The 18316-nt window shown below is 36.7% G+C and overlaps 1 protein-coding gene and 1 long non-coding RNA gene across 10 annotated transcripts in view; one reads left to right on the top strand and one right to left on the bottom strand.

Annotated features, from left to right (window-relative positions):
* NRXN3 (neurexin 3) overlaps window positions 1–18316 on the bottom strand; it is a 1636170-nt gene that overhangs the window by 173753 nt on the left and 1444101 nt on the right. The window lies entirely within an intron of this gene.
* The window catches only part of LOC115897702, a 90546-nt gene that overhangs the window by 70047 nt on the left and 2183 nt on the right, over window positions 1–18316 (top strand). The window contains exon 2 of the long non-coding RNA XR_004057472.1: window positions 17464–17534. This is a non-coding gene — a long non-coding RNA (uncharacterized LOC115897702). The remainder of the gene's footprint in view (window positions 1–17463; window positions 17535–18316) is intronic.

The following is an 18316-nucleotide window of genomic DNA, read 5'->3' as shown; positions in this document are numbered from 1 at the left end:
CCAAAAGAGGTTGGGTGTTGAGAGAGCCTTTGATTTATTTTAATTCTTAGGATCTTTCCCTAACACTTGTCTAAGGCTTAGAAAAGAAAGTTCTTTCTCCCAGTAAGGAGGCTTAAACACCATGGGGATGGGAGTGAGCGTAAATCCTCACCTTGAGAACCTTCCAAACCCTTTTTCAGTCTTGATAATTTCATTGAGCTCTAGCCTCTGCCTATGTTGTCTCACTGATGAGCCTGTAGATATTTAGTTATCATGTCCAAATATCTTTTTTTTTTTTTTCTTTGAGATGGGCAGGCTGGAGTGCAGTGGTGTGATCTTGGCTCACTGCAGTCTCAGCCTCCCGAGTAGCTGGGACTATGGGCATGCGCCATCATGCCCCACTAATTTTTAGTAGAAATGGGGTTTCACTATGTTGGCCAGGCTGCTCTCGAACTCCTGACCTTGTGATCCGCTCACCTCGACCTCCCAAAGTTCTGGGATTACAGGCATGAGCCACCACACCTAGTCTATCATGTCCAAATATCTTACAGACTATGGAATAGGAATGAAACCATGCTAGAGATGTAACCCTGGTATATTATGTCCAGCTGTCCAAATGTTCATGCCCTATTCCTCGACCTTTGTTGCTGGTTGAATATACATGTTTTGTGCATACATGTTAATATTAGACTTCTCTTTCATACCCTAAACAAATCAAAGATCCATTTTTGCTGAGGTATTATGATACTAAAATGATTTACTTTGATGCAATAATTACAACATATATTACCAATTATTATCCTTTCTCTGTACTTTGAGGCCATTTGTAACTCACTTCCTGAAGCTCATTTCTCCTAGGGTTTCTCCTCATCAAGGATACTTTCAATCCCAGTTAGGTTAATAAAACTGGGCCCAGGAGATTGCAACCTCTTTATTCATTCCTATAATTTAAGAGAATATTTTCAAGCAACTTCAAATGAAACTTTCTTCAGTATGCCAGGTCAACCTGGCACCAATTCTTTATTTAAGACCCCCTCTTAAAAATGCCATGTTATAAATTAACAAAACATAAACTGACTATAAAATTTGCTTTCCTTCCTCAAATGTTGTCACTTTCTTTCCTTCTATAATTATTCTGAAATATACACTGAAGCTACAGTAGTTGATTTCAATGTCTGAATTTTGTCTAGTTCCTTTCTGGTAACCATGCTTAGTTTTAGCCATGTCTTAGTGCATTTTAAGTTTTAGTTTCTTCATATTTAAAAGGGGATCATAATAATAATTGCAACATGGGATTGTTGTGAGAATAAAAAGGAAATGTGTGTAAAGCATGTTGCAAATCTGTGGCACATAATAATCCCTCAATATATGATTTGTTATAACAAGTGCCTGATTCAGGAGAGTTAAACTAAAAAGAAGGCAAACTCCACAAAAATTACTTCCCTACAGAATTTTTGGTATCAAATATTTTCAAAAATCCTTTTCAAAATAAAGCTTTAATGTTTGCTCTTCAGCCATTTGACATGTGATCCCTTCAAGATTTCCCCAGGTGCCTTTCCTCTTATCACTTATTTCCTCCTTGCTGCAAAAGGCACACAGTGTTATTTTGGGGCTCACTCTTCCCCGTGATCCATGCCTTCCCACGTGTCCACCCTCTGTGTGATCTCCGCTTCTCTGTAATGTTGTTCTTCCTTTTATTTCTATCTACCCTCGTCCTCCCACTCCCCATCCCCATCTCCTCTCATTCCTCTCATGTTTGGTTTTTTATTTCTAAGTAGAGAACATCAAACTAATGTTTTTGAAGCCAGAATGCCAGAATATTTTATTTAAATTCTGTTCATTTAAACATACATATGTGGTGTCCCCACACAGCTCAGAGGACAGGGAGGAGGTTTGTGAGGACAATTTCACTGCACAAACACAGGAACACAAGAATATTGTCATCCTGTGAACAGGAAAGTCATGCCATTATTAATATCTCTGATGCTCAAGAAACTTATGACATAGTAATCCTTCCCTTTAGAGCTGATAGAATTGCCAGTGTTTATAAATTGAAGACGTTTTAGACCAACCTTGAACCCCCATGCCTAAGAATGAATTTATTATTTCCAAAAGATCTAAAAGTAACAATCACTGTTCTAGTCACCACACACAGGAGGCCTGACTATTATAGTGATTTGCAACTGTTGCTTAAACAACTACATCATAACAGGACCACATATTAAGCTTGTTTCCAACTAAAACTCAAGACAGTTTCTAGTTGAATGGTTTCCCAAAGAAATTATTCCATGTTGCATTCATACAACATACTTTATGAACTTCAAACAGGTATTTATATCTCATTAAATGTATTCTTTTTGTTTCATAACAGCATTCAAACATGATAAGAAAAAGCTTGTCTCTAGGATTTTTGTTTCTGGTAGGAGATACCTCTCTTAGCTTTGTGTTATCCGCAAACTTAATAAGCATATCTTTTGTGCATTCATTCTAGTCCCTGAATAGAAAGATTATGATGGAGCTATAAAATATCTAAAAATACTTTGAAACTCCTCTGTGTCAGAGGTGAGGTTTGATTCTCCAACCTTGATTGTGGGCTGGACTTAGTGACTTGATTCTACACAGTAAAATACGGTAGAAGCAACAGTGTGTGGACTTAGAGACTAAGTCATAAAAGGTGCTCTCTCTCGGACCACTCATTTCGTGCAAGCTAGAGTCTTGTCATGAAGACACTTAAAAGGTTCTGTGGAAACATACATAAGGCAAGGAACTGAGCCAGAGAGTAACTGATGCTTCCAGTCAACATCCATGTGAGTGAAAGATTTCCAGGTAATCAGATCTTCCAGGCCTAGATAACACTGAGATGACTACAGCCCTAGTTCATACCAACTGCAACTCATCAGACATCTTAAGCCAGAATCACTCAACTAAGCTGCTATCAAATTCTGACCTATAGAAACTGAGATTATAAATGCTACTTTTATTATTTAAGTTTACCTCGAACTTTACAGCGTAACCAGAAAGCTTCAAATGATGGAACACAGGCAGGTCTCTTTAAGATCCCTTCATAGTTCTCTGTACATTGCAGTATACTTCTTTGGGGAAATTAAGATATACTCTGCACAGTATTTATAGTATCCTCCTTACCTACCAATTTGCTATTGCTATCCAAGAGAAAGTTACCCTAGCATGCGTGAGTTTTTGTTTGTTTGTTTATTTGTTTTTTAATAAGTCCAGGTTAGTTCTCAGTCATCACCATATTCTTTTTTAAATCTAGCTAAATGTGTACCAATTTTTGGTCAAATGAAACACTGGAGAAGTTTTATATATCAGTCCCGAGTTTAAGAGATTCATCCTATTATACAATGTAAAATTTAGGACACTTTTCCCAAACTAGTTTTCTATTCTGACTGACTCCTGTTAATTATTTCTGAGCGAACATTAAAGGGGCTTAGAATTCAAGTTCCTTAAGCACTTCTAACGTTATTCATCTAAGACCCAGAAATTAGAGTTTCTTTGAAGAACTCTATTACCATTTTCTCACCATGTGAGGGGTGGAAGGGGACTGGATTTTCTTATTTATTTTGTTTGTATTCGTCCTTATAGTCTGAAGGAAATTCTTTTTGCTAAAGAATATATTAGCGACAGATGTAGATGTCCATTTAGGGAGTGAAGGAATTTCAGGTAATCACAAAGGTCCCTCTTTAGAGTAAATACTTTCCCATTTTATAATTAAACAAAAACAGTTTCCGGGAGTAGAGTTTGCTGGGATTTATAGCTTATAATTTGAAAGAAGGAGCCCATAATTTTTAGGTTGTGGAGACCTCAAAGACCATCTAAGAAATATATTTTCTCTATTTCGATGTTTCTCAAACTTCTGCTTAGAACATCATTAGAAAAAGAACTCCTAGCAACAAGCAAACATCAGAGAGTATTGATCTTGAAGACAACTTTCTCCCCATAAAGTTAATAATTAAAGAATTGTCTACACTCCTATTTGTTCGGCTGCATAGAATTTTTAAGGCTTCTTAAAAATTAAACCAGCTGGCAGCCATGTATCATTTAGTGCAAGATTCAAAGGTCAGATATACACTATTAAAATGTGGTACAAGAATCAAAATTTTCCCAGAGAAGAAATAACCTCAGGGGATGCAGTAGTTGTAGTATATCTTGAATTCATACAATGCCTCGTTAATTCTACTTGGCAAATTAATTCAAATTGATTTGTTTGTGAGAACTGCAACATGGCCTCAAATCTGGCTACAAACAAAGGATAATGATAAACAAAGTACTGATCTCAGAGAAATGTCTAGGGAAAAGTATGGATCAGCATCGGGGCTGTTTTATAACATAACTATCTTACTTTAAAAAGAAAAGAAGAAAAGAGGAAAGGGAGAACATACCCTATATAAATATAAGACATTTTACCAATAACACTGATAGATCGTAAATGCCAAAAACAAAGGAAAATAAAATATGTGAAAGCATCCAAGGGAACATGAATGTGGATAATTTTTTAAATGGGCATTTCATTAAAAAAATCAATTTGACTTAAAGCAAAATGATCAGACATAGAGAAAAAGAGGAAAAAAATAAAGTAAGGCTTGGGATATGGCAGAAAGAATCAAGATTAATTTCAAAAAGCCATGGACTAAAGAAAAGAAAGGATTTTTATCCCTTAGTGAAAAGTACTGATTTCCAACCTCAGCCTGAGACTTGAATCAGGGTTGGAAGGAGAAAATTTACGAGGGAAATATGATTATTAGAACCAGAGCCTTTCTTCTTTTCCAGTGTGTTAAATTGAAAAAATAATAGCTACAATCCCATTTCAAAATCTGTCTCTTGGTAGTGAGACTGTTACTCCTCTCACGACAGTTTGAATCTGTCTTTTCACCCTTGGGGTTCTGGGTGGGCTGTGGGACTTGCTTGGGCATATGGGCCACTAGCAAATGTGATACAAGCTGAGGCTTGAAGAGCCATCTGTGTATGAATGCTTGCCCTTGCCTGCTGCCTACACCTGAGATTGCCATGTGAACATCCATGAGAAAAGAAACCCAGCCATGTGAACCTACTCAGCCATCTGAGCTGAGGCCCCTGAGGGGTACATGAGGCCATCAAGATCATCTAGCTCCATCCAAGCCAACCCAGAAGAGAAGAAAACACCCACACGAGCCATGGAAATGTGAGCCCATAAATAACAAAGTTTTGGAGTGGTTTGCAATGCAGCGAACCTAAATGATATAGCCAGGAATTCAGGAGATCCAGGAAGAACAGGGGTCTGAGAGTGGGTGAAGGAAGCACCATCTCCTATGAGGGTTTCCATCAAGGCTCAGCAGGAGGAGGGAAGCAGCTCTGTTGCAGTCTCCGGAGTCAAAGGAGTTTGTGTGGCATAAGTCTTAGGGGTGCAAGGATGGAGACATGGACGGCTGGGCCCCTGTTGCCTATTCTTAGCCCTGTTCCACTATCTAAGGAAAGAATTACCAAATCCAAAAGAAGAGATGCAATAATGCAGTTCCTGAGAGAATAGGGTAAGGCTGAGGGAGTTGGGAAAGGGAAGGAAAATCGGAGAAAGGTGGATGCATGTGTTGATGCTCCTCTGATCCTTGATTCTAGACATAGACTAGGGGAAGTACAGGGAATGAGGTGAGGATTGACTCCAAGATAATAATGAGTAGAGTTAAGTAGCTCCCTAAAGGGATAAGGTGCTACTTACCTGACCTCCTTCTATCACTCTTTGGATGAGAATTGGAGAGAAGATCTCTAAGAACAGCAGGCTGAATTCTGAATTTACTAGTAAGACTTTCTGGCACCCAGACCTCTCACCCCATCAATGAATTTTTCATTCCGTACATGATTTCATGGAGAGCACTGAAGGATTACTTTTTTTTTTTTTTTCTGAGCAAACAGGGCCTTCACTTTAATCCTTAACCATAACATTCCAAAACAAAACCATTTATGTTCCTGCAGGGTGTAAATACCCTTTGAATACTAGTCATGAATACCTTACCTATACTTAGACTAGAAAGGCATTCCTCCACCACATTCCCTAACAAAGAACAGTAAAAACAAACCAGAACTCTGATTAAAGATCAAAATTAGACACACACACACACAAACAGTCCTACTTTGTAACCTTAGTTTTATCTTTTTTTCTGTTGTTCTGTTTTGTTTTGAGACAGGGTTTCACTCTCATGGCCCAGGCTGGAGTACAGTGGCAGGATCTTAGCTCCCTGCAACCTTCACCTCCTGGGCTCAAGCAATTCTCCCACCTTCTCCTGCCTCAGCCTCCCAAATAGGTGCAACTATAGGCGTGCATCTGTAGGTGTGAGCCACTGTGCCCAACCTGCAACCTTGGCTTTTAAAAAGCAGTCACACTGCCTCTTCAGCCCCTTTTAAAGTTTATGGATTAGCAAAAAGCAGCTTTTTTAAACTCACTGAGAAGAGTTTAGAAATCATTTCCCTAGGATGTTATAGCTGATATTTAAGGGGCATTTCTTTAGCACGTGAATGGCAGCTAGACTCTAGAGCAAAGAGCCCAAAATGATCAAGTTGCAGGGACTAAGGGGTTAACAAAAGTAAGGACAATCAGCATTGCTAAATGCTGTGATTTACAATTCAAGTGACAATCATTAGAAGTAACTTATAGTTATGTCATGACTCAAATATTATTCACATTGTAAATGTGATGGCCAGAATAGCATTTTTTTTTTTTTTTAATTAGGGCTTTAAAAAAACACTTCTAAGAAAGTGGCCAATGATTATGTAAAATCCACAAATGTTAAATATTTATCTGGCACCCAGATTCCACTATTCTGCATTGAATATTAGTCCTTAAAGTATTTTTTTCCTATGAAATTAAAATCACTTTAGAAGCAGTGCTTTTTCTTTTTTAAGCTTTTTACTCCATTCTACTTCTGTAATTCCCTCCTTAACACACAATGAAACCAAACATTGACATATCCTAAGTGCTCAAGAATACTCAAAAAGTTGACAACTGTTGGCCACCTCAAAAGATGGCAGGTATACAACAAACCTTTAAACTATTAGCTTTGAAGGTTTAGATGTTCAGAAAGGTTCTTATAACCTTTATAACATTTGAGATATATACATAAAAATAGCAATACCTCTTCCTTCTTTTAGCTATTTAATATAACTTTATATATAATATTAAATCTTGGCTATCTGAGGAATATATCTAAAGATTATAGGTGATTTTACATTTAAAGATATTCACTGAATATTAACTACATGCTGAGGCAAAGGCAATACTTTTTATATTTGCCCATTGATGGGTGTGTGTGTATAGAGAGATTTTACAAATATCTCAAATGAAAGCATGCTTTTGTATGTGCCATAGAACCTTGCACCTTGCAACAAGAAATAGCTCCTAGATATGAGATATAAGAAAAAAAATCCATGATTTAAAGAAATTATTCAAAATAATTTCAACTGACATCCCTAATAATAAAAGATGTGAATGAAAAAAAAAAAATTTAAAGCCAAAGAAGAGAAATCAGACAGATCTATTATCTTGGTGGAAGAAAGATAAAGTGTCTCATTTTAAATTAGATGAATAAAATTAAACTAGTACATATTCTATAGAAATGTCTGAACCAAGCAGGGAAATGGACCAGGTGACCTAGTATTTTCACCATTCTAATTACTAGGTTCCTTTGAATTTCACTCTTTCAGAAACCTGCTTTTATCTTTGCAATAATGATCCAAGAGATTAAAAGAAGGCCTCTGAGTGACTTGATTTGCCTACTCAAGTTCATGCAGTAGCTATTGATGTTCCATTGCTGTCTTGTCAAAAAGCACTTACAATATTAGTAAGTATAAGGTGTAATTAGGACAAGAGATGGACAGGTGAGAAGAAAGCCTGCAGCCTTCTTGGTTTCATGTTTTTAATTCTGACTATCAGGGATGGTGACTTTAAAAAATCACATTGGAATCCTCCCAAGTGCTTAGACTGCTGAACACGGATTGGAATTTTTCATCTAACCCAAATCCAAGAATGCTGTCCAAAGATTTACTTTTGATTGTGAATTATAGAGGATATGTACTAAACATGGTGAATAGCAAAGACATATGTAGATTTCCTCTTTCCTTAACCTGGAGTTAAACTTGGTCTGATTGAATAATGGTTCAAGTCCTATTATTCAGTTTCTACCACAGAGATTTATAGCAATACTTTTAGAGGAGAATTTGAGCAGTTGCTATAAACAAAGGAAAGCAGGTATTAGAGTTGCTTCTGTCCTTACAGTTTGGCTATGTCAATTGGGACTTCACTTCCAAATGGCAGTGAGGTTTTAAAGTATACAGTAATTGCTCAAACTCTTGGTCTCTTTAATCAACAGCTTTCTTATTCTAAGTAGCTGCAGGGGCCAGTGGAGTAGGGGGAGGTTGGAAGAATGAGAGTGGTGAGTGGCACAAATCAAAGAATGGAAGCCAGAAGAGGGAGGAACAAAGTGCAATTATACTGATTGTTTTATTTGATCAGAAAATTAAAGCCACTGTAACCTGACAGAAAGCTACAGTTATATAATTATGCATAAGAATAAGAATAAGAATAAGCTAGATTTACTTTCTGAATAGTTCAATAATGTTTTGGCCTATGTGTTCATCAACGGTATCTGCAACCACAATCTCATTTCAACAAGACCACTAGGAAGGTTGGCTTGGAACAAGTCTCTTAGAAGAGAAGAATTACATACAACCACTGGAAATGGAAATAAAACAAGAGAATTGTCCGTGAAGGTCTGGGATCAGGGTTGGTCAGGACTCTCAGTTAATGTGTTGGCAAAGCACCTCGCTCAGTTTAGCTGACTTATTTCAAGAACAGATCTATTAAGAGTATTCCAAAATTCCCTTTATAGACCTACTTGTAGCTCAAAATTCTGAGGTCATCGTGGGAGAAAGTCACAAAATGAAGCAAAACTGTTAGATTTCACTTGGTTTGCCTCCTCTAGGAGAGCTCAATTGCTCCCTGAGAACAATATATTTTCTTTCTGTGGATTGCCTTTATTTTTTACTGATTCTAGAGATACGGTGCCACCCATACCACAGAAAAAATTCAGTAAAATAATCCAGCTATTCATTTTGTAAACCTAAAGGCATTTTAGTTCTATTTTAGTTTGTATTTTACTTACATAAATTTTTATATTATTTGAAACAGCACCTCACAACAGTTTTATACAGGTATAAAAATGAAGTAATAAGATTTCTAAACCTTGGCTAAGATTTTAGATTTATTTTTACAGTTATATCTATATTAGATTTATATGTATTTTTCTGTCAAGTATACTGAAATCTTCTTCCTCCCATTTATCATTTTGTTTAATTGTACTTGGAAATCCACCCTTTGAGACCAGTAGTCACCTTACTAATATAAAAAATATTTCAATAAAATCTTACTTGTTTCAATAAAGAAACATTTCTAAAGTAAAAGCTTAAAAGTTTTGTAGCAAATGATATTTTTCTTTTGTTATAAAAGTAAATTATTAATAGTCAATGCTTGTCAAGGATGCTGTATAACAACTTACTTATATTTTTGTTGTGTATATGCAGTCATTGAAGTCAGAAAGCTCCCAAAACCTAAGTTGTACAGTTTAATATTTACTGATTACCTACTATGTTTCTTTCCTTTTTAAAAGAGGATTAAGAAAACTGTGACCACTTTTCTTGTACTATAGGGCCACATCTGGCAGTATATGCTTTCTATTCTGGTAGTTAGAACTTTGATAACTTAATTGGAGTCAAAATTGAGGTCAGCAAACTGTGAAGGGGCTCCCTATTTTGTAAATAAAAACACAGTGTGCCTCAGTTTGGCTTTAAAAAAATGTATATATTTAAGGTATATATGCTGTTTTTGTATACTTAATCTTGATATACATATAAACAGTGAAATGACCCTAGTCAAGCAAAGTTACATACACATCATCTCATATAGTGAGCATTTCTCTCTCTTGCCTTTCTTTCTTCTTTGTGGTATGAATATCTCAAATCTACTCTCTTGGCAAATTATCAATAGATAATATGAATACGATATTATTAAATATAGTCCTTGTGCTGTACATTAGATCTCTAGACTTATTCATCCTTTATAGCTTTGTACAGAAGAAAAAATACTGCACGATCTCACTTACATGTGGAATCCAAAAAACAAAAAACAAAACAAAACAAAATGAAGGAAATACAAAGACAGAGAAAGTAAAATGGTGCTTACCAGGGGTGGTGGGGAATAGGAGACGGTAGGTCAAAATTTATTTTAAACACTACATGCTTTTAGGCATATGCACAACTATAAAAACTGATAGCCTGGTCTTGCTGCTTTAATAAATAGAGGATCTAATTCTAAAATCTCTAAAACTCAATAGCATGAAGTGGGCTGAGCCACCTCTCAAGTGGGCTAGTCCATCCTCAGAACATCAGATCAATGGCTTGAAAATGGAATTGAAGCTCAAGCAGGAAGCTCTCAGCAGCAAGATAGGGACAACCAATGCTGAGATAATGAAGGGAATGCTCTCTCAGACTTAGAAGACAGACATATCAGGGAGTGGGTAGGAGAAAAGATCAATGCTAGGCATCAACTGGCATCTTTATGCATAAGGGCTATGAGAACTACACTAGGGCGGCTAATCATAATTCTCAACTTTAAAAGAAAAGTATGCACTATTTTTTTTAGGAGAGAGGGGTATATTTAAATCACCACAGCTACTAAATAGAAGTAACAGAAGTAAAGAAACAATGCTTTCTGTTTGTCATCTTCAAATCTTGCTCTAGGCAAGGTATGGCAAAATATAAATGAAGCTAGAATGGAATCTGTGTATTTGGTGTTGAATTAGAAAAATGGTATTTAGCTGTTTTGTTGTCATTTTTAACTACAGGTAAATGGAGTGCCTGTCCCTCTTATGTATTACATCTCTTTCTTTCTTTATCCTGAATTAACCTCACCAGTAGGTCTATGTCACCCTACATGGTAGTACTATTCTCTGTCTCTCTAGGGATTTAACTCATCCACTTAGAGATTCTCTTGCCCTCTTTATTCCAAACAGATAAGACAATTCAAAAAATAAAGCTGATGGATTAGTAAAAACTGTAGGCTTCCAAATACTTTTGAAGCTGTAGGCTTCCAACTATCCGTGATTTCAATCGGGGTCCCCCAACTACACCTAATGGGCAAATGTGGCTCATCACAGCTTGTTTTTGTAAAGCCAGTTTCATTAGAATACAGCTGTGCCTATTCCTTTACGTATTGTCTATAGTAGGTTTTGCATTATAACAGCAGAGTGGAATAACTGCAACAAAGATCATGCAAATCATATCATATTTATATTAATAAAATATTGAAGTTTATTAAATATCTAAATATATTTATAACATAGGTTTCCAAAGCCTACGCTACTTGCTATTTGGCCTTTAGGGGAAACGGTTTCAGGGTTTCCCTGTCTACATTCAAATGTTGGTTCTGCCACCTACTAGTTGTGCAACACTGGAGTGTGTTACTTAACCACTCAGACTTAGTTTCCTCATCTCTAAAATGGTAATAATAATAGAACCCTTTTCCAGGACGCTATGATGATTCAAAAACAAATAGTGTACCCCAGTCTTACCTGTTATCCATTAATATTGTTACCCTAAAATATTTTATGTAAGGATAGGTTGTAATACCCTCATCCCTTCCTCTGGGATATACAGTTTTCAGTTACTTGGAGGCATTTAGAATGAAGATTTCACCACTGAACTCTGAGAAAAACACATTTCTCTAATATGATTAAAATGAAAACAAATCTAGTTTAATTAAACATTGAGGCTGGCAATTGTGCATCAGGCAGAAGCACATTTCTAGTAAACGTTTAATAATGGGATTACAGAATGTTCTGCATGCACTGGGATGTAGGAAATCATAGTACATTTGCATGTGAATTTATATCTGTCAACCAAGAGAATTTGAGCTCTGTAGATGATGCAAACTGGAGTGCTCCTGGAAGACACTGGAAAAGTGGAGTGGGTAACATGGCGATTAGGGTGTGAGGTCAAACAAATCTGTGTGGAATCTCAGAGTTGATCCTTGGTGGACAGTGACCACAGCAAATGTGCTCAACCTCTCTGAACCTTGGTTTCCTCATCCATAAATGAGGGAGATTAATACTTCTGCCTTGGGGCCACTGGGGAGATGACACTAAGTAAAATAAGGTACGATGAATGTCTTTATTTTACTGACTGTGTTGAAGGTATCACAGGTGTACACATATGTCTAAACTCATCAAATTGTGTATATTAAGTATGTGTAGGATTTTTTGCCTATCAATCATCCCTCAATAAAACTGTAAAAAAAATTTTTAAGTAAAAGAAAGAATTCCATGACCATCAATTTCCTCAGTGTGAAAGCCATACGTTGTCATGTTATCTTTCACACTAGATAGGGGAGCATAGCTTATTGGCATTGTTCCATATAATTCAAGGTCACATCCCAAATTATATTCCACACTAGCCCCTGTCTGGTCTTCAGGCTCCATCAGGTACGGTACTTATGTGTGCCCGCTACTGAACTTGGATCTCACCTCAATAGTAGCACCTTCTTTCACTTTGTGGAATTGTAGGTTCAAGATAGTTCAGTGTATGGGAGCTTTGGGTTTGCCTTCCAAGACATACAGGCTTCAGTTCCAGGTATTCATGTGCTAGCTTGACCCTGGGAGAAACTCCAGATTCTCATTTGTGAAATGATGATAACAGTAATATCTATCCCTTAGGGCTACTGCAAAGACTTAATGCAAGAACCCAGTACCCTACCTGGCAATTAATAACTGCTAAATAAAATTTAGGTATTAAAATGTCTTCCTTGGGTACTTGTATTTCTCTTCAACTACACTTGAGGATCCTTGAGGTCAGGAGCTGTGTTTTATTTTTCACCATATACCCATAACCTAGAATGAATTCACATATAAAGTAGATGTGGAACAAATATTTGTTGAATAGTGAATGAAGGTGAATGAATAAACGCGTAAAGAAGTGGCTCCACTCAGAGCTGCCCCGGTGATGAGGATAGGGGAATACTTCTACTACGTTAAAGGCAACAGCAGTCAGTAAAAAGGCTTTTACAGTGTTTCTGCCATTTGAAAGTGCAATATAATTTTTTTGCTAGCCCATAAACAACTCACTTCTATTGTTTGATATACATTTCACTTCAGCATTTAACTTCTGTTGAATTGACATTTGCTACTTATAAACTTAGTCCCTAAGTCTTCTTATGCAGTACTATATATCTACCTTTGGCACTTAGTAAACTATGCCATCAAGACCAACACAGAGCATCAGGGACTTACTGAAAGGCTGTAAAAGTACCACGTGGAAAAGAAATGCATCTTATGGAGAAAACTGTAAATTTCACTGGGAATCCAATCAAATTCATGTTAACTCCATGAACTGAAGACTAAAAGTGCCTCTTTGTCCTTGACTCATTCCCTCCTTCCTCTTCTGACCTCCTTTCCTCTCTCTTCAGCCTGCTGGGATATTGACAGGGATTTTAGAGGAGTGGAAGGTCTTTATCTCTTTGAGATGAGCTGCAATATGATTACAATCGATTGAGTGATTTACAGTATAGAGAACCTTTCATTACCTTCTCTGCTTTACAGAAGTATAAATGACATACTGTATGTGAATATATATTATTATTATTGGATATTTAATAATGTCTGTCTTTCTCAAAGAAGCTCAGTGTTCTTTTTAGACTTTAAGTAACTAGAGAGGCTCTGCAACCTTGTGAAAAATTTAAATTGAAGAGACTGGAACTTGGAAACTTTTCCTATAAATAAAACTAAACTATGCTCTTGCACGGATGGTAGGACACTTGGTGTTCAGCCAGCTCTGGGGCAGAGGAAAAGCATTACAGGGTAATTGTCTTTTATGGCTGGGATAATAATTCTAAGTTTTCACAATTAAAGACAACTTCTGCAGGCCAGAATTTGTATTAACTACTTAAACTAGAGCTGCCATGTGACAATAGGGAAAACAAAACTTGTAATTCACTAACCAGCTTTGAAATTATGCAATATTTGATAATTGTTTTAATTCAGAAGAATATATGTTGTCACTGATGCTTCACATGGAGGGAGATGTTATTAATGTTTTTATTTATGTCATACTATTTCAAATAAGTATAATTTAAACATCCTATGAAGTGTGATGACACTGCATTTCTAATCTTGAAAGTATTATTTCAAGGATATTATTCAATAAAAATAGATTCATTATGGATGAAAATCAAGAAATTCTTCATCTTACATTCCTAGTTAAATCATACCTAGAAGTGACCCTCAAATTTGTAATTATGCATTTTACTGAGTCCCTAGATTATAATATTTAACATACGGCAAAATATGATGTGCTTTCTAATTTTTAAAATTCTAACTTCTTCTTTAAATCCCAAGATAGTCTACTAAACATGGGGAAAATGTAAACCAGGACCCAGACTCAAATGTGCATCCTATAAAGTCCTACAGAAGGTTTCAGCAAAATTATTCTTTTGCTCAACAGACCTGTAGACCAAAAGCATTGCCCTGTTTACAAGTGAATTATAGATAAATAATACATTTAGTTTGTTATTATCTGATGTAAATCCTCACAATTATAAAAAGCTCCTTTGTGTATGTTAATTCCTTTATAAATAACTTTGAGCTATGTATTAACTTAATGTTTTGGGGGCAAGTTTCTATGTGCCCTGTGTCCATGTGTTCCCACCACCTCAAATGTTTTGTATATTTCTATCTGGTCTCTTTGTCTGCTGGGTGGTTATGTTTGATTTTAGCATTAGTCCAAGCTTCAGTTTGCCTTGAAATGCTTATCAGCTTCTTAGAGACATTTATGGAAGAGAGAAAAAGTATCTAGGTTTGATAGCAGTAATTGTACTTAACTTATAAGATACAAGACTATTTATCTTGTGGCTGAGAATTCACAGAGAAGAAAGGAGGTTTCCTTGATAAAACAAAAATTAAATTAAAAAAAATACTAAGCACCTTCTTGCCACTCTCTCACTGCCCAAGCAAGACTATTAAATGGCAAGACAAACCTTCATTTAAAAGTTCTTTCTTTTTTGCATAGATATGGCACTAGAAGGTAAAACAAGATCACAAAAAGAAAGAGGCTGACAAGGCTTCCAGAGGCAACATCCATGATATAGTTAAAGCCAAATGTGTATAGGTGCCCAAGGAAATGCTGACTTCTAGACTGGGCAGAAATTAGAGATTTCACTTGAGGGGAGAATTCTATAATTTAACTTTAGAGAAAAATTCTAAATTGTCAAGATTTGCGTTAAACCCAGAATTTCTAGGATATGCAACTGTTTCAGGATGTTTACGAGAATCTAAGGAAGGAGCAGAGTGTGATTAAACGTTAAGACTCTTAAGTCAGATGGTCCTGGGTTGAATACCAGCATTTCCCAAACTAAGCTACACCCCCATAGACTGTTGCTAATCTTAAAAAATGGGAATAAGATCAACACTGTCCTAATGGGTGGTTTCAAGACTAAGTAGGATACTGCCCATGAAGTGGGGAGTATGTCATAAATGTTCGGCAAATGGCAGCCATCACCACCTGGGTGAGTTTGGCTGAGAGACGGTGAACGGCATGATCTGCCACTTTCTACACCTCTGGGACAGAGTGTTTATTCAGTGCACATGTCTCTCACTTTGGAACCATTTCTACTATTGTGGAATTCTCCATGAAGGATACGAAAGCAAGATGCAAAATCTCTTAGTCTCCTATTCTCACCTTTCATAAGTAAACTTCAGTGTAGAAAGTCGTCTCAAGATAAAAAAAAAAAAAAGGTCCTAAAATGTATACAGGTGGTAGATAATCCAGACAAAACACCTGCAGCTACGATTATTACTCATGCAATGCGTTAAGGTATTCAAAGAACTTTCCACTTTCTAAGACAGAGCAATGAACACAATCCCCATTTTATAGGTTATATAACAGGCTTCTTAGGATCAAGCTTGTTGACAGATTTGCACCATAGCTATACTGTCAGAGCATACAAATATAGCTTAAGAAAGGGTAGTTTGTCATGTGTGTTTAGGAAACATACATACCTCTAGCCAGTACTTTCTTTTTTTTGTGAAGTGTCCTATAGTAATGTCAATCTGAGCATTCACTTGGTTTTAATGGGAGAAAATGCATATATGTGATCATGGAGATCAAAGCATATAGAAACTGGACAATGGGAACCTTCTCAAGGTCATGGGCAAGTTGGCAAGTGATAGGGCCGGGGCCCTTGGTTACACCCAGAAAGTCTGACTCCAAAACTCTTATGCTTCATCATCATCCTCTAATGCCTCTCCAACAGCTGCTTGGATAGGGTGGAGTTGTTATCGCTGTGATTGTATAATATCAAAACTCATTAGATGAGTTCAGAAGGTACATGAAGGTAAATGCCCATCATTTGCATGATAGAAAACTCATAAAAGGAAATAAAAGGTGATGGTATGTTGTAGCCCTGCACTGGCTAATACTAGCCTCTAACCTACAGCCTCATAGTGTTGGAGTGAGGATTGAATGAGAAATGTATTTAAAGCCTTCAGTGCCTAGGACATAATAATTACATAATAAAGCAAAAATTTCAGAATCTCCATCATACCCCACACAGCTCAATAGCAACCTATGGTTAGTGGCTACCATATTGAATAGTACCGGTAGTCAGTCTGAAAGAAGAAAAAAAGGCATATTTTTTAGCTTCTACATATCAGTGAATGATAAACTTAGCTACAAAGAGAATCACCTTAGGAGATTTTGTTAGAAAAACAACAACAACAAAAAAAACAAACAAAAAACAATGCCCGGACCAATATTTCTCAATTTACAATGTACCCGTAGCACTTGGGGATCTTGTTAAAATGCAGATTCTGATTTTGCAGGTATGGGGTGGCGCCTGAGAGTGGGCATTTTTAACAAGCTCCCAGGGGAAGCTGATGCTGCTGATCCATGGACCACACTCCAGAGCAGTTAAATTAGATGACCTGAGACCAGTGCCCAAGCACTGACAATTTCTTAAACTTCCCAGGGGATTCTCCATTTCAGCCAGGTTGCAGACCATTACTTTACATAAATATGTATATATAAGTGCCTATTGAAAACATTCTTTTAAAACATTTTTGTTCACCAAAGACAAACTGCATAATGTGGAAATTCCCTTGGAAATAGAAACTCACAAACATGTGAATCCTAATTCATTTCTGACAAATTGGAAAGGATGACTATTTAGCAGTGCGAATATTCAGGATACACTAGTTTGAGTGATTAATTGATACATTTTGTGACTGAATGTTGGAGCAACTTATTTATAAGATGGTTTTAAAATGTTCCTCACGGTGTTCAAACACATTCATTAAGTGAGGCTTTCTCTAGTTTCCCTTATACCTCTGTAGTCCTGAAACCTTGTTCAAATATGGCTTTCCCTCTTGATTGTATTTATACTTCTTATTCCCTCTGCAGGACTCTGCTCTCTCTGTTTTTCCCCCCGTTGAACTGAAAGCAACGCTAGTCCTGAACGGATGAATGAGCAGGTAGATGGGGCTTGTTTTAATGCATGCTTCAAATCTGGCAAGGCCTCAAATGTTTGCAGGCAAAGACATAAAGAAAAGGAAAGAAAACCTCCTGGCTAGGAGTTAATGAAAACCCAAGGCCTGAGAAATTTCAGCATCATGTCAAGTACATAGACTTGTTTTAATCCTTTAAAGTCTCAATAATTTAGGATGAGATGTGGACCAAAAAAAAAAAAATCTTTCTTATACCCATGTATACTGTCTAAATTACAAAAACATGATAAGCATTTACAATAAAATATATTGCAAACTTTCTCTAAGTCAGCAGCTCTGAAATGGGGGTGATTTTGGTGCCCAGAGGGTATTTGGCACTTGTGGAAACATGATAGTGGCATCCAGGGGGTAAAAGTCATGGATGCTGCTAAACATCCTACAATGTGCAAAACAGTACCCCTCCCCATCCCTTACACACCAACAGCAAAGATGTGTCCAGTCCCAAATGTCAATAGGTTGAAAGACCTTACTAACTAGACTACTCCAGGCAGAGATTTCCATTTGGGAATATGTTTTTACAAGAAGAAATACTGTCATTATTAGTAAAATCATGGCTCTGAGCAATAGGAAAGTGAGCAGAAAGTTAGAAGTTGTGCAGTCTGAGGATCAGGATAGAAAAGTGTTGGCTCTGCTCCTTAAGCTGTGTGACACTGGGAAATTTATTTAGCCTTTCAGAGCCTTAATAATGTAACCTTAAAATGGGTATGGCAGGAGTAATAATACCAAACCCTGTCCTTCACAGGATGGAG

Source organism: Rhinopithecus roxellana, chromosome 5 (genome assembly GCF_007565055.1).
Source record: "Rhinopithecus roxellana isolate Shanxi Qingling chromosome 5, ASM756505v1, whole genome shotgun sequence".
Taxonomy (NCBI): domain Eukaryota; kingdom Metazoa; phylum Chordata; class Mammalia; order Primates; family Cercopithecidae; genus Rhinopithecus; species Rhinopithecus roxellana.
This window is presented reverse-complemented; position numbering and strand designations above follow the sequence as displayed.